At 40.0% G+C, this 19230-nt stretch overlaps 1 protein-coding gene across 5 annotated transcripts in view; it reads right to left on the bottom strand.

Moving 5' to 3' along the window:
- LOC145277785 (uncharacterized) overlaps positions 1-18731 on the bottom strand; it is a 138273-nt gene extending 119542 nt beyond the window's left edge. For all 5 annotated transcript variants that reach the window (XM_080129545.1, XM_080129547.1, XM_080129546.1 and 2 more), the window contains exon 1: positions 18105-18731. The gene's annotated coding sequence lies outside the window, so the exon portion shown is untranslated. The remainder of the gene's footprint in view (positions 1-18104) is intronic.
- Positions 18732-19230: the final 499 nt, after the last annotated feature.

Raw genomic sequence — 19230 nt, 5'->3', positions numbered from 1 at the left:
GAAGCAAACTGCAGCAGGAAATTGTGAAGGACGAAAAGCAGAGAGGACTGTGGCAGAGACCCAGGTTCTCTGGCAGATGCTACCGATGCCAAGGCCCCCATATGGCGAGGGAGTGCAGGGAGCCAAAGCCAGAAGTCACGTGTTACCGCTGTGGGGAAGTCGGACACATCAGCAGATTCTGTTCCCAGGGAAACGAATACGGGGAAGCCACTGCGCCGGTGGCTACCCCACTTATTCGATGAAGGCGCTTCAGGGTATGTCACCACAAGTAGAGGTGACCCTAAATGGACGAAGTGCAAAAGCCCTTGTCAACACAGGCTGTACTTCAATAATTGTCACCAAAGACATGGTTGACACATGCAATGGAACCAGCAGCATTACGGCAGAGAGGTGAAGTGCAATGGCACAAGTATCGTTCGGTTGATGGTACGTGGGATGTCACTAACAATCCAGGCGATTGTTATTAACAAAATTGTCACGGGTGTCGATGTGGTACTAGGGATGGACGCAATTGCTCAACTAGGGGGCGTTACAGTATATAGGAACTCCGTGAGATTTGGAGGACATCAAGGGGCTGCAGGTGTGCAATTCGAAAAAGGTGTCACAGGAACGGCCGGGTTAGACAAAAGTTGCACGATAGAGGACCAAGATTTCTCTGCACACTTTGATGGTGAGAAATGGACAGTGAAGTGGGTATGGAAGGGAGAACCTCCCATACTGAACAACAGAGTGGAACGCTATGCGCATACGTTGCGAGGAGGCACAAAAGTTGAATTTGAGAAGGAGATGGACTGATGGATCTCAGAGGGGATTTTAAGACCATGGACGGAGAAAGTGGAAGGTGTGCTGCTGTTAATGGCGGTTGTTCAGCCCACAAAACAAAAAGTTTGGCCAGTACTGGACTTCAGGGAGCTGAACGTACACGTTGCGTGTCACACGGGAGGCGATATGATGGACGTGTGCGGAGAGACCATGCGAGAGTGGAGGCAGATTCAGAAGGCTGCGACGATTGTGGATTTAAAATCTGCATACCTACAGATCCACATTTTACAGGAATTCTGGAAATACCAGCTGGTCAGATACAAGGGCCGAACGTACTGCCTGACTAGGTTGGGTTTTGGCCTGAATTCTGCACCAAAAATCATGGCAGCGATCCTCAAAACGGTGCTAAGCAAGGAGGACGCAGTCAGAAGAGCCACCAGTTCCTACATTGATGATATTTTGGTGGATGAGACGGTAACAATTGCGGAGGACGTAGTAAAACACCTCAACAGCTTTGGGCTAATTGCAAAACGCCTGGAATCATTGGAGGGAGTAGCTGTGTTAGGGCTCCAACTAAGAAAGGACCAAATAGGACGGTTAGTGTTCTGGAGGGGAAATGAGATCCCGGAGGTGACGGAAAAATTGAGCAGGCGAGAACTCTTCTCAATATGCGGAAGACTGGTGGGCCATTACCCTATTGGAGGCTGGCTACGGACTGCATGTAGTTATATCAAAAGGCTAGCTAGTGGAGCGAAGTGAGAGGATGGAGTTGATAAAGAGACTGTGGACATTATGAGAGAGATTATTGAAGAGGTGAAGAGGGAGGATCCAGTGAGAGGTGTTTGGCATGTACCCAACAGCGCAGAAGGTGTTGTGTGGTGTGATGCAAGCTGTATAGCAGTGGGAGTCACCTTGGAGATAGGTGGTGTTACTGCAGAAGATGCTGCTTGGTTGCGGAAGAAGGACGACGTGGCTCACATAAATGTGGCGGAACTGGATGCGGTTATGAAGGGCATCAACTTAGCCTTGAAATGGGGGCTACAGAATGTTGAGGTGAGGACCGACTCAGCCACTGTGTTCTCTTGGATCCAGTCCGAAGCTACAGGAGAAAGGAGGGTGAAGATGAAAGGCGCTGCCGAGATGCTAGTAAAGCGTCGATTGATGATGTTAAGGGAGCTGATTAGGGAATTTGATCTTCAACTTAGGGTCACTATCGTTCCTTCAGCGAAGAACAGAGCAGATGTGATGACGAAGGTGCGGAAGACCTGGCTAAAGGCGCCGAATGAGGCGGCTGTTGCAATATGTTGTTTGAATGAAGACACTCTAAAGGATTTGCATGACATGCACCATTTTGGAGTGGATAGAACCTTGTTCTTGGCCAGGAAGGTGGACCCCAGAATCACAAAGGAGGCCGTTAGGACAGTGGTTGAGAGATGCAGCCAGTGTCAATCAATCGAACCTGCGCCGAGTTGACACAAAGCTGGTGAGGTTCAGCTGGCAGAGAACTGGAGCAGGTTGGCGATAGACGTAATGCACTATCGACAGAGGCCGTATCTGTCAATGGTCGACTGTGGACCAGGAAGAGTAGCCATTTGGAGGGAAATCAAGGCGGAAAATGCAGGTGAAATTGCAAAGGTCTTGGAAGAGGTGTTTTTGGAGAGGGGTCCAGTGACGGAAGTGCTAATGGACAATGGAACTGCCTTTCGCTCAGCTGCCATGGAGAATGTGTTGGATAAGTGGGGAGTGCGGCGCTATTTCAGGGCTGCATATAGACCAGGCGGAAACGGAATTGTGGAGCAGCATCACAGGACCATTAAGGCTATAGCTGAAAGGGGACAGATTTCGCCGCCAGAAGCTGTCTTCTGGTATAATATGGCTCCAAAGTCAGGGCAAAAAGTGGAGTCAGTGCCGCAGAGGGCAGTCTTCAAGTACGAGTGGTGGCATCCCCGAACTGCACAGGTACCCGCGGAGGAAGGCGAGAAGCAAGCGACTGTGCGAATGGGAGAGGAAGTGTGGATCAAACCGCCTGATGCTCGCTGTACCACACGCTGGGGGAGGGGCATTGTGACAAGTGTCCAGTCCCCGAACAATGTATCTATCGACGGCATCCCTCGACACATCCTTGATGTGCGGCCGGTAGTGGTGTCATCAGAGGAAGACAGCGACGTCGAGCCAAGTAGCGACGTTCACGAAGAGGCTCCGTGGAGATCGCAGTGAGAGAGACGGCCGCCATGTTGGTCAAGCGACTACGTGATGGGTTGACATGTGATGATCATGTAGATCAAGGGGGCGTGTGGTTTGAGTTGTCCCCCTTTGCAAATTGGCTGTTTGGAGAAATGGAAAACTAGATGGCTCTGGTTGATAGTCAATTTGCATAAGTGGAGAAATGGGCAGCATATAAATGGTACTTTTTTTTAAGCAGGCGGGAAGAGCGCAGAGAGTGAAACGATGATTGGAAGAAGTGACGGCAAATTCTTTTTGTGACGGTGAATTATTTTTGGACATTGAAGAGCTCGACCTTTTGGAAGGAACAGCTGTGTCTTATATATTTTTTTTTAATTTCTTTTTTTTTCTACTTCACTACAGATGGTCTGTCCAGATTGATTCCAAGTAAAACAGAATTGCTCAAAGAAACGGTTATAGCAGCAAGCAGCACTAAAAGAAGAAAATGAACTAACAGACATACTGATAAATATTGTTAGAGAAGTATTTGTAACACTCGAAGAAATTTAAAAAAAAAAAGCAGTAAAAATGGACGAATACATTAACAAGATCAAAAAACAAGAGTGGCAAAACGAATAGAAGAAAAAAGGATTAAAAGTGTTTCCATTTTCTGATATGTGACAAAACTCTAATATATGTAGATGGAATGGTAATACCGCAAGTGTTACAAATGAAAATTCTAAAAGAATTTCATATGGGCCATCCTGGAATATCCAGAATGAAAGCTCTAATGAGCGGATATACATATATAAATAGGCATATATATATATATATATATATATATGTATGTATATATATATATATATACACACACACACACACATACACATATATATATATACACACACACACACATATATATACACACACACACACATATATATATATATACACACACACATATATATATACACACACATATATATACACACATATACACACACATATATACACACACACATACATATATACACAAACATATACACACACACATATATACACACACACATACACACATATATACACAAACATACACACACACACACACACACACATATATATATATATATATATATATATATATATATATATATATATATATATATAAATATATATATATATATATATACACACACATATGTACGGTCATTTCTTCTTGTCTTGTTGAATTGTGTTCTGAGTTATTTCATAATGGTACTGATTAAAGAACCTTGGGTGAATATTCCATTTGGGATTGCAACATTCCATGACCGGCATATCACATTTTCCTTTTCTTATAACACAATACATACTTTGGGATAAATTTCAATTTGGAATTCTCGAGTGGGATGTATTGTCACAATAGTAACAGGAAGTGCTGATCCAAGGGGATCAAATGCAGAGGAATTCATAGCAGAGGAATTCTTAGACGATACAGATCTTCCTTCAATGCAAGAACTTAACTGCATTTTATCTGTAGAGGGTTTATATAAATATCCTAACACTTTCTCAATGGCTGAATCATGAGAAGAAGAATTATCTCTCAACTCAGTGAGCATATCATTGTTGCTACAGCAGCAATTCTTCACTAAACATCCACCCTCTTTCATAACTACTACAGCATCTAAATACAACTGCAACAGAACATTAGCAGATTTGTACTTTTATCAAATTATCTACATAAAAATTGCCAAGTAACATCTCTTTCCAAAGATTAGAAGAATATTTTCCCACATGATACTTAACTATATTATTCAATATGAAAGTACTGGACACAAATCCAAATATCAGAATTTTATATCTAAAACATATCAACTCATCATCCAACATTACAAAGAAGCAGAATCGATTTTTATCACATTCATTGTTCAATCCAATCATCAGAAAGGCTTTCTGGATATCAACTAGTAGAACATACTGGTCAGTTCTAAACTTAAAAAGTAATTCCAGCATATTAGTGTATAGATTTACACCTGAATACGCACTCGTTTAACAAAGGTTTTCCACCGGTTCTCAAAGAGCAATTGAATACCAGTTAAATTTTGGTAGTACACTGCAAATTTTGCTTGAAAACAGGTCGATGAGGAATCCATTTATAGTTTCTGAAATCAGAAGGACTAACAGGAATTCTTTCAATAATTCCATCTTTTTCCTGGTTAAGACGACCTCACAATAATCATTGTATTATAAACACTGTCAATTTATTTGCTACATGATTCAAGACTGACAACGTTGCTTAATAATTAGAAGGCACCAACTTCTATTTATCATTGTTCCCAGGCAAACTGACATAATAACTGCTATTTATGAAACAAATTGACAAATCGAAAGATTCTATCTTATGGTTATCAAAATCACTAAATACTTCCTCAATAATACCAATAGTTTCCAAACTACACAGTTTTTTTGTGGGGAAAATAGAGAAGGCTTACCGCAAAAACGTGCTCACGTCTGTCTGTACTGTGGGCTGAGAAGGAAAAACGAAATGATCCAAGATGGCGACCGTGGTCTTTTAATGTCCACTGTCTCGTATAGTTCTCGAAAAATCAAATCTCACATGTGACTTTGAAGTGCGCCCGGGCATCATAAAAGCAGGTTGCTGGGGGGAGCGAGTAGAAGTGTTCAGACCTGTGTACAGTGAACAACATTGTACAACTCGGATTTCTTTATACAACCTGTGTATAGTGAACTTTGTTGTGCATCTTGTCAGATTTTTCTGATTCAAACTATTTCAGCTTTTTGTTATGTTAAGGACAAGTTTGACCTGAAACTGATTCCAGAGTTCGATGGCTCCCCCGCCAGCCTCTCTGTAGTCAAATGGTGGAAAAAGGCCGAACCTGTCTACAAGCTATGCCAAATAAAGGATCCAGCACTAGTCATCTTGCTGAGGCTCACCAAAGGAGTGTACATCTTCTATCAGCAGCTCGAAGATGAACCAGGCCTGGAAGAGGTTGGACAAGCACTATACACAGCCTTTGCTACGGACCTCTTCATCACATGGAGGCAGTTTACCGAATGGCAGCTTGGGCCAAATGAGATGGTGGATGTATAGCTGGCTGAGGGCGCCGTTCAGTGGAGAGAACAAACAAATATTAGGATGCGCCTTTCTGGACGGACTCCTGGACAATGCCAACTGACTGCTGCGAGCATTGTCAAGGCTTAGCGAGCTGGGGCTAAACGAGTTGCCTAGAATATTCTAAAAGAAAATGCGGAGCCGGTTTCAGCAGCCATGGAAGGACCTGTACCGCCAACAGAAGACACAAAGTGTTATAAATGTGGCGAGCCAAACCATTTTTCCAGAGACTGCTGAAGCAGTGTGAAGGACGTGCCTAACCGAGGAATATGAAGACATATGTGTTTGGGCCATGTAGCGAGAAGTTGTCCGGGAAACGGGTAAGGGAAGTAAGCTATAGCGCCAGTTTTCTCCCCAGATCACTGCTAAACAAGGCGCTACTGGCAGTGAGCGTGCACGTCAATGGGTGTGAGTTTTTTTTTTGTTTTTTTTTTTACATAGGCATCACCATTTATCAAGGCCAAGAAGCCAATCGAGGATAAAGGTTGAAGAGTGCACAGTAGAAATTGGACAATATAGTAACCGTTAGTAATGGAGATTCGGTAAATTTGTTAACTTATATGGAACGGCTCATCAAAAACTTGTTTACGTTAGACTTGAAGACAACCATATTGTAGTCAGCTGGAAAGCAGAAAAACGGAAGACAATTCCATAGGCGTGCAGTTCTAAGTAGGAGTTTTGCTCATAGAATCTACGCTTAGGTTTAGGCACAGATAAAGAGTGAGGGAAATTAGTGATAGTGTTTTCTGCTAGACGGGTGTTTCTTCTGAAAGTTTGGTGAGGGAGGACCATAGAATGAAGCTCAGCCGAGCACCTGCCATGAAAATAACGATACAGCAGAGACAAACTCGCAACATCTCTTCTGTGAGAAAGAGGTTGCAGGGAAGAGAAAAGGACATTCCCCACAAGGCTACGAAGTCTATTTTGAACTCTATCAAGGCAGGATAAGTCCTTTCTAGCAGCTCCTGCCCAGATGTGGCAACAGTACTCCATCCTTGAACGTACTTGGCTCTTATATAGATAGAGAATTGCATCAGCAGTGAGATATCTACTGGATCGATAGAAGGATCCCACCATTTTTCCAGCGGCCTTGGCAACAGATTTAATGTATGCATTCCATTTAAGATCAGGAGTAAAGGTCAGGCCCAGAAGCTTGTCAAAACATAAGGCCTCCCCAAGATGAGAGCCATTCATTTCAATTGATAGCAGATGGGGATCAGTGCGTTGATGATGTAAAGATAAAAGTTTCGTTTTAGATGCATTAAAAGTAACAAGCCACCTCTTTCCCCATTGTACCACTTGCTCAAGATCAGAGGAGAGAGAATCAGAGAGAACTTGGTCGTTTACAGTCTTAGATGTGCTACCATGGATAGTAGTGTCATCAGCATAAATGTCTACAAATGATGTAAGGATGTGATTTGGAAGATCATTAATATAGATCAGGAAGAGAGTTGGGCCCAGGATGGACCCTTGAGGGACTCCAGCATTAATACTAAGAGCTTCTGATTTCTGCCCATCAGCCACTATTCTTATGTACCTATCAAAGAGAAATGATTTAATAATTGAGAAGACATTTCCAGTTATACCTTAGCTGGAGATCTTGTGAAGTAAACCTTTATGCCATACCCTATCAAAGGCCTTTGATATGTCAAGAGCAATTGCCCTAGAAAGGTAGCCTCCATCAAGAGATTCGCTAATCCTATGAGATATAATTGTAAGCACATCTGCTGTAGATCTAGCAGAATGGAATCCATATTGTGTGTCACTAAGAAGGTTATTTTTGCTGAGATGGTTGATTACTTCTGTATTTAACACAGATTCCAGCAACTTACTCATGATGCACAGCAGACTTATTGGCCTGTACTGAGAGGGGGATGAGCGATCACCTGAATTCTTAAATACAGGGCATACTGATGAGATTTTCCAGGGTGACGGGAAGCAATTCTCCTTAAGACAACGTTTAAACAGTTTTGTAAGGATGGGCTCAATTTCATGTTGAAGTCTTTTGAGTACTATAATTGGAATACCGTCAAGGCCGGTTGCTTTACTGGAATCAAGGTTTTTGATTAGCTTGGCAACATCACATATAGATATTTGTATATCACATAGCATGTTTTCTGATACAGGAGGAAATATTGGAGGTTGGCAGCCTTGGTCGCAAAGGGTAGAATTAACTACAAAGTTCTTGGCAAAAAGAGTTTGGTTTTGTCTGATGCTGACGAGATTACCTCAGGTCCATTGATGATAGTTGGGATAGAGCACACGCTTCTGTTCAGGATTCTGTTTGCTATTTGTCAAAACTGGTGGGAACCAAACCGCTGATCAGCTACTTTGAACTTGACAGACTGAGCATACAACTCTCTTGCATTCTTTATTACTTTTTTACAGTGGTTGCTGGCAGTCCTGAAAGCAGCTTTAATCTCAGTACATCTATTATGTTGGAAGCAATGGAAAAAGTGATTTCTATGCGCAATGGCAGCAGCACATTCCGGAGTGAACTACAGCTAGCTGTTAGGTTTTTGCTGGAATATTTTTGAGGATATGAAACGGTCTATACCTACAATTAACCATTCTGTCAGGTCTGATACTATAGAGGACATATCCTTTTTAAACATGGAACGCAGAGGTAGATCTGATATAAATATGCGGAAACTATCCCAGTCAGCTATAGAGTATCGATATACTGTACGATGGAGAGGTACATCTGGGGACTTATTATATTTCATTTTTATCTTAACTGATACAACTGAGTGGTCGGAAGATCCAAGTGGAGACAGAATGGAAGCTGAACACAGTTCAGGGCAAGTTGTGAGAAAAAGGTCTAGGAGACTTGCATACTGGCCGTCAATATTGGGAATACGGGTGGGTTTGTGAACAATCTGAGTGAGATCATAAGCAATGGAGAAATCATGACAAAACCTCCCCTCATCATCGGTCTTGTTTGAGTGAGTTAACCATTCCACATTGTGAACATTGAAGTCTCCACAGACATGAATATTAGCTGAAGGATAAGCAGATAGGGCGTGGTCAATTTTCTCAGATATGCTTTTAAAGATAGTAGCTCCGCTGTTGTGGGGGCGATAGAGAGTAAATATAAATGCAGTAGTTTGAGCTAGTGCAACCCAGAAGCACATATAGGGTAAGTTAGGATCTTCTCTGGAGATGTCCTTACCACATGGAAAGCTATCTTTTATGGCGATCTTTGGGGTCAGATTTGGAAGTTAAATTAGAGTATCCTTTCATTACGAAATTATCTAGGGAAATGGTCTGTCCAATGCCAGTTTCACTTAGAAATAATGTCTGGTTTAGTCTCCTGTAATTGGGTTTCAACCTCTGGAAGGTTAGAACGTAGACCCCTGATGTTAGAGAAGGAGACTTGGTAGTGAGTGTCTACATTAGAAGTTGGAGATCCGGGTTTCATCATGATTTTTATTGAGACTTTTCATGATGGTGTTTTGGGATTTGTGGACTAGGTCGACAGACATGCCTGAAACAGGGCAGAGAGGGAAAGTAAGAGAGAAATAGAAATGAAGAATTTTTTTTTTTTTGTAGCACATGAAAAGGTAAAGCCGTAACAATTACCCACTAGTATGGCATCGAGAGGCCCCACCAGAAGCTACTGCATGGTCCAGAATCCATTCACCAAATGGCAATACAGCAGCCCCAGTACTTTGCACCTGCTGATAGGACAGCCTCCTTAGTGATTAATCCAAGGTTCGGGTCCCTGACTATCAGGCGGATAACGTCAGCCCAGACAAAACGTTTACCTCCAGCACCCTTACTAGTGACATGGCTACAAGGATAGACATAGAAACAGAAAATTTCCACCATCTCTGGCAGCTGATCACGCAAAATACTGCCAACCTAGAAAACAGCTTTTTCTTCTCCCTTTGTCAGAAAAATCACTCATTAAATGAGGACTGAGGGACAAATAAAGAGAAGCAAGAGTAACGGGAGCTGCCGATAACACATCCACAATGCATTGTCCATTAAAAAAAAAAATAAAATAAAATAATTAAGTATTGTACTTACTTATAGACAAAATAAAATAATTAAGTATTGTACTTACTTATAGACAAGAAAAAATCTATGATAAAAAAAATAAATAAAAAATAAATAAATAAATAAAATAAAATATATATTCCAAAGGAACTTGCCAGATAGATTCGGTACATCTTTCCACAAGAAAACCATTTACACAATTAATAAAACAATGAAATAAAAATAAAGATTAAAAACTGAAATAAATATAATATTAGCACTTGCATCTAGAAAAGAAATATTACAAAATTCATAACTTAACTGCATTAATAAGACGTCCTTTCGCGACTGCAAATAGGAATTGATTTTGTTTGAAATAAAAATGCAGCGTTTTCATTTTTGAAAAGAAAACGGTCATCACGTGACAGTTCGCTACTTAGACAAGCATGTTCTTTTATAAGTAGTGAATGCGGTGCTGACGGTACGCAGGGGCTCACTAGCCTCTTGTGGAGTAAGCATCATATGTGTGAGTATTGGCAATGGGCCCTGGTTGTAGATGGTGAGCTGCTTGATTACAACCTGCACCTAGGAATGGATGCTATCAAAGAATTGGGTGGCATCTGTATTGACGATGAGGGTAGGGCATGGTTCACTAAAGCAAGTCTCGCTTTGGGCACTGACATGGAGCTGGAGCAGCCCAACTTTCATGCAGAATTCGATCCTTTTACGGCTTGCATGGACATATGCGTCAAGAAATTGAGGGAATGGCAGCAAGGCATATCTCTAAGTGTGTGTGCACCAATCACTTTGGACTTAATGTGGCACCATTGATTATGCAGATGATTGTTGATGCTGTTCTGACTTAGAATGAGTGCGTACACCAGGCAACATCTGCATATACTGATGATTTGTATGTGGACAATGAAGGAATTATGGCTGCGGCATGCATGAAGGAGCATCTCTGCAACTTTGGCCTTCTCAGCAAGGAACCAGAAAGGCTATGGGATGGTGCACGGATGCTTAATCTGCAGGTCTGGAAAGAGAATGATGTCCTATGTTGGAAACAGGGAAACAAGGTCCCGGACATGCCCCACATTGCTACATGACAAAGCATATTTTCTCTGTGTGGAAAGTTGGTTGGGCACCTCTGTGTAGGCGGCTGGCTTCGTGTTGCAGTGACATTCATAAAGCGGAAAGTATCTGATGTTACCACTGGGTGGGATGATGAAGTTCATGATGCCCCTCTCAACACAATGCTTGGGGAGGTTTTCACCAGGGTGCGTGAGGAAGACCCAGCACAGGGAATATGGTGCATTGATGGCCGAAACCTCAGTGAATGGGTTGGCGCGAGCTCTCTTGTCACTGGCGTGTCACTACTCCATGATGGGGCTGTAGAGGAGGATGCTTTCTGGTTACGACTAGAAAAGAACCATCAGCATATAAACCTGGCAGAGCTCAATGCCGTCATCAAGGGGATAAACTTGGAAATCCTATGGAATCCTGCGACTGTTCACCAATTTTGCCTGCGTTCACAAGTGGATTTCCAATATCCTTACCGGGAGGGCCAGGGTGCGAACCAAAGCCACGCGCGATATGCTCATCTAACAGCGGCTTGACACAATCTTGAGGCTGGTACAAGATACGCACTGTCAATAGAGGTGTTCCTGGTCAAATCCAGCCTGAACAAAACAGATTGTTTGACAAGAGTACCCCTCTTTGACGCCATTAAGAGAGCCATTGAACCCATACAACTTACCTGCGCCATGCCCATGAGCCCTTTCAATTTAATCGAATCAAAGAAGTCTACCAGCAAAGCAGGCACCCTGGGATCAAGCGGACCCTATATTTCGCTAAGTTGGTTGATTCAGGAGTACAGAAGGCACACATCAAGAGAGTGGTCAAAAGTTGTGTGGCTTGCCAATCCATCGACCCAACACCCATTCGCTGGTAGAAAGGGAAGATGGGGGATGAGGGACCACTGTAGCCGGCTGGCAATAGATATTATTCACCACAACCATGAGGATTTCCTAACTCTCATTGATTGCAGCCCATTCAGGTTTGCGATATGGCAGACGCTGTACCAGCAAGATACAGCCGCCATCATCCGTCAGGTAAACAGTGTTTTCCTTAAATGAGACCCCACCCCAACAGAGATACTAACCGACAATGGCACCGCATTACCAGTGAGTGCTGATGGCTGAGGGTTACGCCTACGGTTCCAATGTGCCCATGTATCGAGCAGAAATGGGGTCATTGAGCAGAACCACAGGACTCTCAAGACTATTGCAGTCAGGACGAGTTGCCTACCTGTACAACATGACCCCGAAGGATGATATTTCATCCTCCATGGTGCCGGCCGATGCATTGTACAGTTACCATGTCAGGGTAAAAGGCAGAGACCAACTTGTTGCCCAAACTGGAAACAACCGGAGATAGGCTGAAGAAAGGGGATGTCGTCTGGATTAAAAACCTGCACGTGTACAACTAGGTATGGAATCGGGCGCGTCACTGAGGTGATCAGTACACAGGCAGTGTGAGTCGACAGTGTGCCTAGTCACGTTAGGGACCTGAATCTGGCAACGCAGTTGCGACCACCCCTGGATGACACGAGCGAATCAGAGTTGGAGACTAGTGAAGCATTGCTCTAGTTCACACCAGCTCTATCCGAAAGTGACTCAGACATCAGTGGTCTCCCAAGAGAAGCAGTTTTTTTTCAATGCACTAACCGCAGACGAGAGCATAAGTGAAGATGAGGCGTGCGTTGCCTCCCCCTTTGAAGAAGCAACCAGTGGAGGCGATCGCCACCTCCCTGCCATTGTTGTGATCATGAGATCAGGAGGGAGTGTGGGGAAAATAGAGAAGGCTTACCAGAAAAACATGCTCGTGTCTGTCTGTCCTCCAGGCTGAGAAGGAAAAACAGAAAAGATCAAAGATAGTGACCATGGTCTCGCACAATTCTCGAAAGATCACCTCTCACATGTGATTTTGAGGTGCACCCGGGCAACATAAAAACAGGTTGCTGGGGGAAGTGGGGAGAAGCGTTCAGACCTGTATACAATGAACGATGTGCGACTTGTCAGATTTCTTGATACAACTTTTGTATAGTGAACTGTTGTGCGATTCGTCAGATTGACGAACTGCAAACACTTGTACCTCCCCGACGTAACTACCCCCGACAAACCCGACAAGCTACTAAGTCTCATCCCTTTACAGTAAAGATCCCTAGGTGCAAGAAAGCCTTTTACTCCAATAGTTTCTTCCCCAGAACTGCGGGTCTTTGGAACTCCCTACCGGGATTCTGCTTTCCCAACTGCAATGATATGCAGAAGTTCAAGTGTAATGTTAACAAACATCTTTCTACTCATCTCCCTTCAAAATGACCCCGCTAATTAAGTCCCTGATAGCAGCCCCCTGCTTCAAAGTGGCACTGTGCCTTGTTTGGGGTGAAAATTGAATAAAAAAAAATTTAAAAAAATAAAAAAAGATTTCTTGATACAACCTGTGTAGAATGAACTTTGTTGTGCGTCTCGTCAGACATTTCTGATTCATTTTTCTACAGTTCTTTCAACAGAAAAATCTTCAAAACAACTCAATGGATCTGCATACTCCAATTTAGAGTCCAGCACAAAGTATACATGCGTGAAATCGCAAGAGGAATGCTCATTAATAACTTGAACATAATTTAATCTCAACCTTTCAGTTTCTTCACAGTTTGAGGAGACACAAAATCAGAGATATCACCAAACAAGACAATTCTTTCACAAAATTATTTAGGTGCATAGGTTCCATAAATATGAGCACATCCACACCCAATAAACCCTGGCAAATTGTCATTTATCAACTCAGAGAAATTAGCAGCTAATTTAACCTTTTGTTTTATTAGGTCTTCCATCACCAAATTTAATCCGTTAGGGGGTCGAATAATTTACGCCTCTCATTTTGAAATGTCTATTAAAAAGTAAATAATTAATTTATGTCGGAGAGTTTTATATATCACAAATTGAAGAGAAAAGGTCAATAAATAATATATTCAAATTTAAAACAAAAAAAAAAATCCCTTTTTTAGAAATTTACCTGTAAAGTCCGAAGTTTAAAACCTTTTAAAAAAAAAAAAAAAAACACATTGTTTTTTTTTTTTGTTGTTTTTTTTTAATAAAACCTTGGTCCTTGCTCCTTTAATTGAAAAAAAATTAGGGCTTGAATTACATTTTTCGAGGAGTTATAAGCTTGGAAAGATGGGGTGGAATTATTCATTATTTTCACGAAATGGCATCTCTCGCGCCAAAAAAATATTTCGCTTTTAATTTATTAGTTAATTTTTGCAAAATTTGACAGGACGACAATAAATGTTGATAATTGATAAAACTATAATTTTAAATAACGCATGAGTGCATTTGGTATGAGAGAAAACAAAAACATAACAACAACAAAAAACTATCATAAAAAAACAAAACAAAAAAAGTAACGAAGAATCGAATCGCTCCCTGTTTTTTTAATTTTTTGTTTGTTTTGTTTGTATTGTTTTTATGACTCCAAAAACATCGTTAAAATAAGAACAAAAAAATTTGTAATTAACTTTGTATGAACATAATAAACGCTTTAAAATAAGTGAAACCACTAAGAACTTAGCCAGTTAGGTAGAAAACGGACACTTAGAAAATCAATTTTATTTAAAAAAAAACAAAAAAACATTAAACAAGTAAAAATATTTTTTAAAAATATTATGGGGGGCTATAGGCTATTTTAAAAACCAATATCTCCTTCAAGAACGATGATAAAATGTGTTTTCAAACGATATTTATTCAATAAGGGACCAGTTTTCCTACCTAGCGAAAGGGGACGAGTTTTCCGGAGACGAGTTTTCCCGAGACGGGTTTTTCCCGAGACGGGTTTTCCCGGGAAGAGTTTTCCGGGCACCTTAAATAGGTTTAAAGAAAAATATCTATTTTTAAATCTATATCTTCCTTTTTTAATTTTAATTTTCGTAGAAATTTTGGTATTTCTACAGTTTATCGCCGAAAATGGAGACACCATTTTTTTTCGCTCACCTGTCGTTAAAATCAGAAGCAGAAATAAGTATTTTTAAACTATGACCGAAGTGGGAAATAAATAAAAAAAAAATTACAAAATTGTTTTATTAAAATTGGCAAATGTTTACTTTAACTACAACAGAACACCGACCAATAATATTTGTTTCTTTTAGAGATTTTGGGGGATTGCTGACAGCGAATCTGATATTCAAACCCGTCGCAAATTTACCGTTTGCATGGTATTAACCCCTGGACCCTCGCACTATTTTGCGCTATATCATCGTATTCGTTAACGCGCTAACGCGTGAGCAGTTCTTTAATGTACGTGCAGGGGGGTATATTTTCTTACGCAGACTTTTCAATAAATGGCTTTACAATTATATTTTGATACATTTTTATACAATAAATGTTTTGGTTTTCAAATGGCGCTCGCGTCGCCCAGTTTAAACAATAATGAATATGTCATTTTCATTTTCTGTTTTTAATAATAATAATGTCATTTTTTTTTTTTTTTTTTGTTATTTATTTCTTACTTCGGCCATAGTTTAAAATACTGATTTATCCCTCTGATTTTAATGACTGGTGCCCGAAAAAAATAGCGTCTCCATTTTCAGCGATAAACTCTAGAAGTATCGAATTTTGGGTTTTACACACATAGATTTGAAAAAGTTGTCAGAAAACAAATATATAACAAATAAATGTTATCAAAGGCAAGATAAGTTACTTTTCTACCTAACTAGATATATTTTTTGTGTTTTTATTTCATGTAACATGTTTATTCAGCTCTAAAAACAGTGTTTACTGAATTGGAAAATTTTAAATGGCGTCCCCAACTCTCTGCTGAACACGGTGAGTACGTTAGGGGAAATTAGTTAAAAATAAAAAAATATATATACAAAATACTGTTAGAAACTCGCTCAATATGTTACCGTGACATAGTCTGACATATATTCGGTGGGTTTTTAACAGTATTTTGTATATTTTTTATTTTTAACTCATTTTCCCAAACTTACCGTGTTCAGCGGAGCCATTTATGTACTTGTACAATGTATTTGGACCGAAGATCTCCGAAAAAAATGTCATTTTTTTTTTTTTTTTTTTTTTTTTTACAAAGGCATCACCACATTATCAAGGCCCAGAGGCCACTCAAGGATAAGGGTTAAAGAGTGTACAGTAGAAGTTGGTCAATATAGTAATCATTAGTAATGAAAATTTGGTAAATTTAATAACTTATATGGAACGGCTCATCAAGAACTTATTTACTTTAGACTTGAACAAAACCATATTGTAGTCAGCCGGAAAGCAGGAAAACGGAAGACAATTCCACAGGCGTGCAGTTCTAAGAAAGAAGCTTTGTTCATGGAATCTACGTTTAGGTTTAGGCACAGATAAAGAGTGGGGGAAATTATTGATAGTGTTTACAGCTAGACGAGTGTTTCTTGTGAAAGTTTGGCGAGGGGGGACCATAGATTGAAGCTCAGTTGAACACTTTCCATGAAAATAACGATACATCAGAGACAAACTCGCAACATCTCTTCTGTGAGATAGAGGTTGCAAGGAGGAGAAAAGGACATCTCCTACGAGGCTACGAAGTCTATTTTGAACTCTATCAAGGCAGGACAAGTTCTTTCTAGCAGCTCCTGCCCAGATGTGGCAACAGTATTCCATCCTTGGACGTACCTGGCTCTTATATAGATAATTTGATCGAGTAGTTGTTTTTTGTTTTTTTGTTTGTTTGTTTTTTTTTACAGCGGAAAACACGTTTTTATGACAGCACGTTGAAGGTAGACACCTTTGAATTTTTTGAACACGTCACGAGAAGATAACTCAGTTTAAAGCGCCGACACTCCATCCCCATCTTTAATACTAACTTTTCTTCCTAAGGTACTTGTACAGTTTAGTCAAGACATTAAAAAATGAAAATATCGAAAAAAAAGTTTAAATTTTGTATGTATCTGTTATGGAACGAAGTTCTCCGAAAAAAAAATTTAACTTAATTTTATCAAGTAGTTTTTTTTTGTTTGTTTTTTTTTACAGCGGAAAAACACGTTTTTATGAGAGCGCGTTGAAGGCAGCCATCTTGAATTTAAAAAAAAATGTGTATGAATTTTAGAAATGCCAAAGGGAGATAACTCCAGTTAAAGCGCTGACACCCCTTCCCATCTTTAATACTAGCTTTTCTTCCTAAAAATCTAGCATTTTGCTCGGTATCATAACAAATTGTTTTTTCGCTGTAAAAAACAAAAAAACAAAAAAAAAACTACTTGATGAAATTAAGTGAATTTTTTTTTCAGAGAACTTCGTTCCATAACGAATACATACAATTTAAACTTTTTTCGATATTTTCATTTTTTAATGTCTTGACTAAACTGTACAAGTACCCTTCCTAAAAATCGAACATTTCGGTCGGTATCATAAATTGTTTTTTCGCTGTAGAAAAAAAAAAACTACTTGATGAAATTAAGTGTATAAGTACCGGCGGTACTTAGTACCGCCATTTAAAATTTTCCAATACATCATCGGTAAACAATACATCATCGGTTTTTCGAGCTGAATAAACATGTTACATTAAATAAAAACACAAAAAAATTATCCAGTTAGGTAGAAAAATAACTTATCTTACCTCTGATAGCATTTATTTGTTATATATTTGTTTTTTGTTTTTTTTGGACAATTTTGTCGAATCTGTGTGTATAGTAATACAAACACAATTTTTTTTTATACTTTACTGAAAACTACGAATCAGAAATTTTCTGCCAAAATGTTTTTGTTTGTTTCTGTAAATATAGTATGTATAAATTCAGTTTAGGAAATTTTGGGAGGAAGTTATAAGAATAAACTTTTCTTTTTTTTTTTTTTTTTTACTAATGAATCATGGTCACTAGAGAAGAAGGGTTAGCCTTGAAAGAAATAAGAATAAATAAAGGCCTTGTTAGAAATAGTAAAGTAATAAAGTAAAATTGAAACGTGTTTAAACTTATTTTATGATGTTTTTGATGTTGTTGTTCATATCAATTTACGTAATTCAATTTTAACTATTTGACTATTTTACTTACCTGTTTATTTTCTCGAGCTTTTAAAGTTATTCCCTTTCTGTTAGATAATAAGCAGCAGCAGCAGGTACAGGAAATGAGGAAATGTGTTTTACTTTCACTATTGTAAATATTAAAGGTACGAGTTGGGGGATAGTTTGAAATTGATTTCTTTGTTCTTAATTTCCTACTTTAGCCATAGTTTAAAATACTGATTTCGGCACTCCTTGGCTGTTGAGTTCCATGGCGACCAGTGAGTAAATGTTTACTTTAACTACAACAGAACACCGACCAATAAAATTTGTTTTTTAAGGTTTTCGGGGTGGCTGAGAAAGAATCTGATATTCAAACCCGTCTCAAATTTACCGTTTGCATGGTATTAACCCCTGGGCCCTCGCACTGTTTTGTGCCAACTCACCGCCATCGTTTATGCTAGTCTTACATGATGCGTTCGTGCATGGACACGCGTAGTAAGGTGACTTGTCACATCGCGGAAGAATTTCTTAGCAGACATTTAAAATAACAAGAAAGTTTTCAAAAACAAAATGTGGTTCATTTGTGCGAGCACTTTTCTAGTCTCACACAAAAACACGCGTTCACATTTCAAACCACATTTCTTATCATACACATACGCGCACACAAACATACGTGCGCACGTACACACACGTACATATATTCACGTTCACGTACATACACTCACATTCATGTGCATACACACACATGTACGCACACATGGGCAACGTCACTTCCCTTTAAAGGAAATCCATACATGCGAAAAATACCACCGGAAACAACTACAAAAGTTTGATTCGGCTCCCAAGGTGAGCGGTCGATGGACCAACCGCTCCCTTTTGGGGCGCGCGTCTGCGCGAGTCACATCCCCTGCTATTATGTGTGGGGCAAGAGCTAGCAGACAGTACGTACACCTCTCTCTCTCTCTCTCTCTCTCTCTCTCTCTCTCTCTCTCTACAACAATAGACGTTCCTTCTCACCAGTTAACAGCGAGAGACGCACGCCAAACTAAACACATGCTGTACCCTTTTCTTTCATTTGTTTCTTCATGAAATAAATTCTAGTTTGTTTATTTCAATAAACGCGTTGTTCGTTTCTTTCTCAACGCAATTCATTTTTCCTATTTTGACACGACTGG

This window comes from Euprymna scolopes, chromosome 6, assembly GCF_053919585.1.
Source record: "Euprymna scolopes isolate OS-2025 chromosome 6, ASM5391958v1, whole genome shotgun sequence".
Taxonomy (NCBI): domain Eukaryota; kingdom Metazoa; phylum Mollusca; class Cephalopoda; order Sepiida; family Sepiolidae; genus Euprymna; species Euprymna scolopes.
Note: the sequence above shows the minus strand (reverse complement) of the source record. Positions and strands in the feature narration are given on the sequence as shown.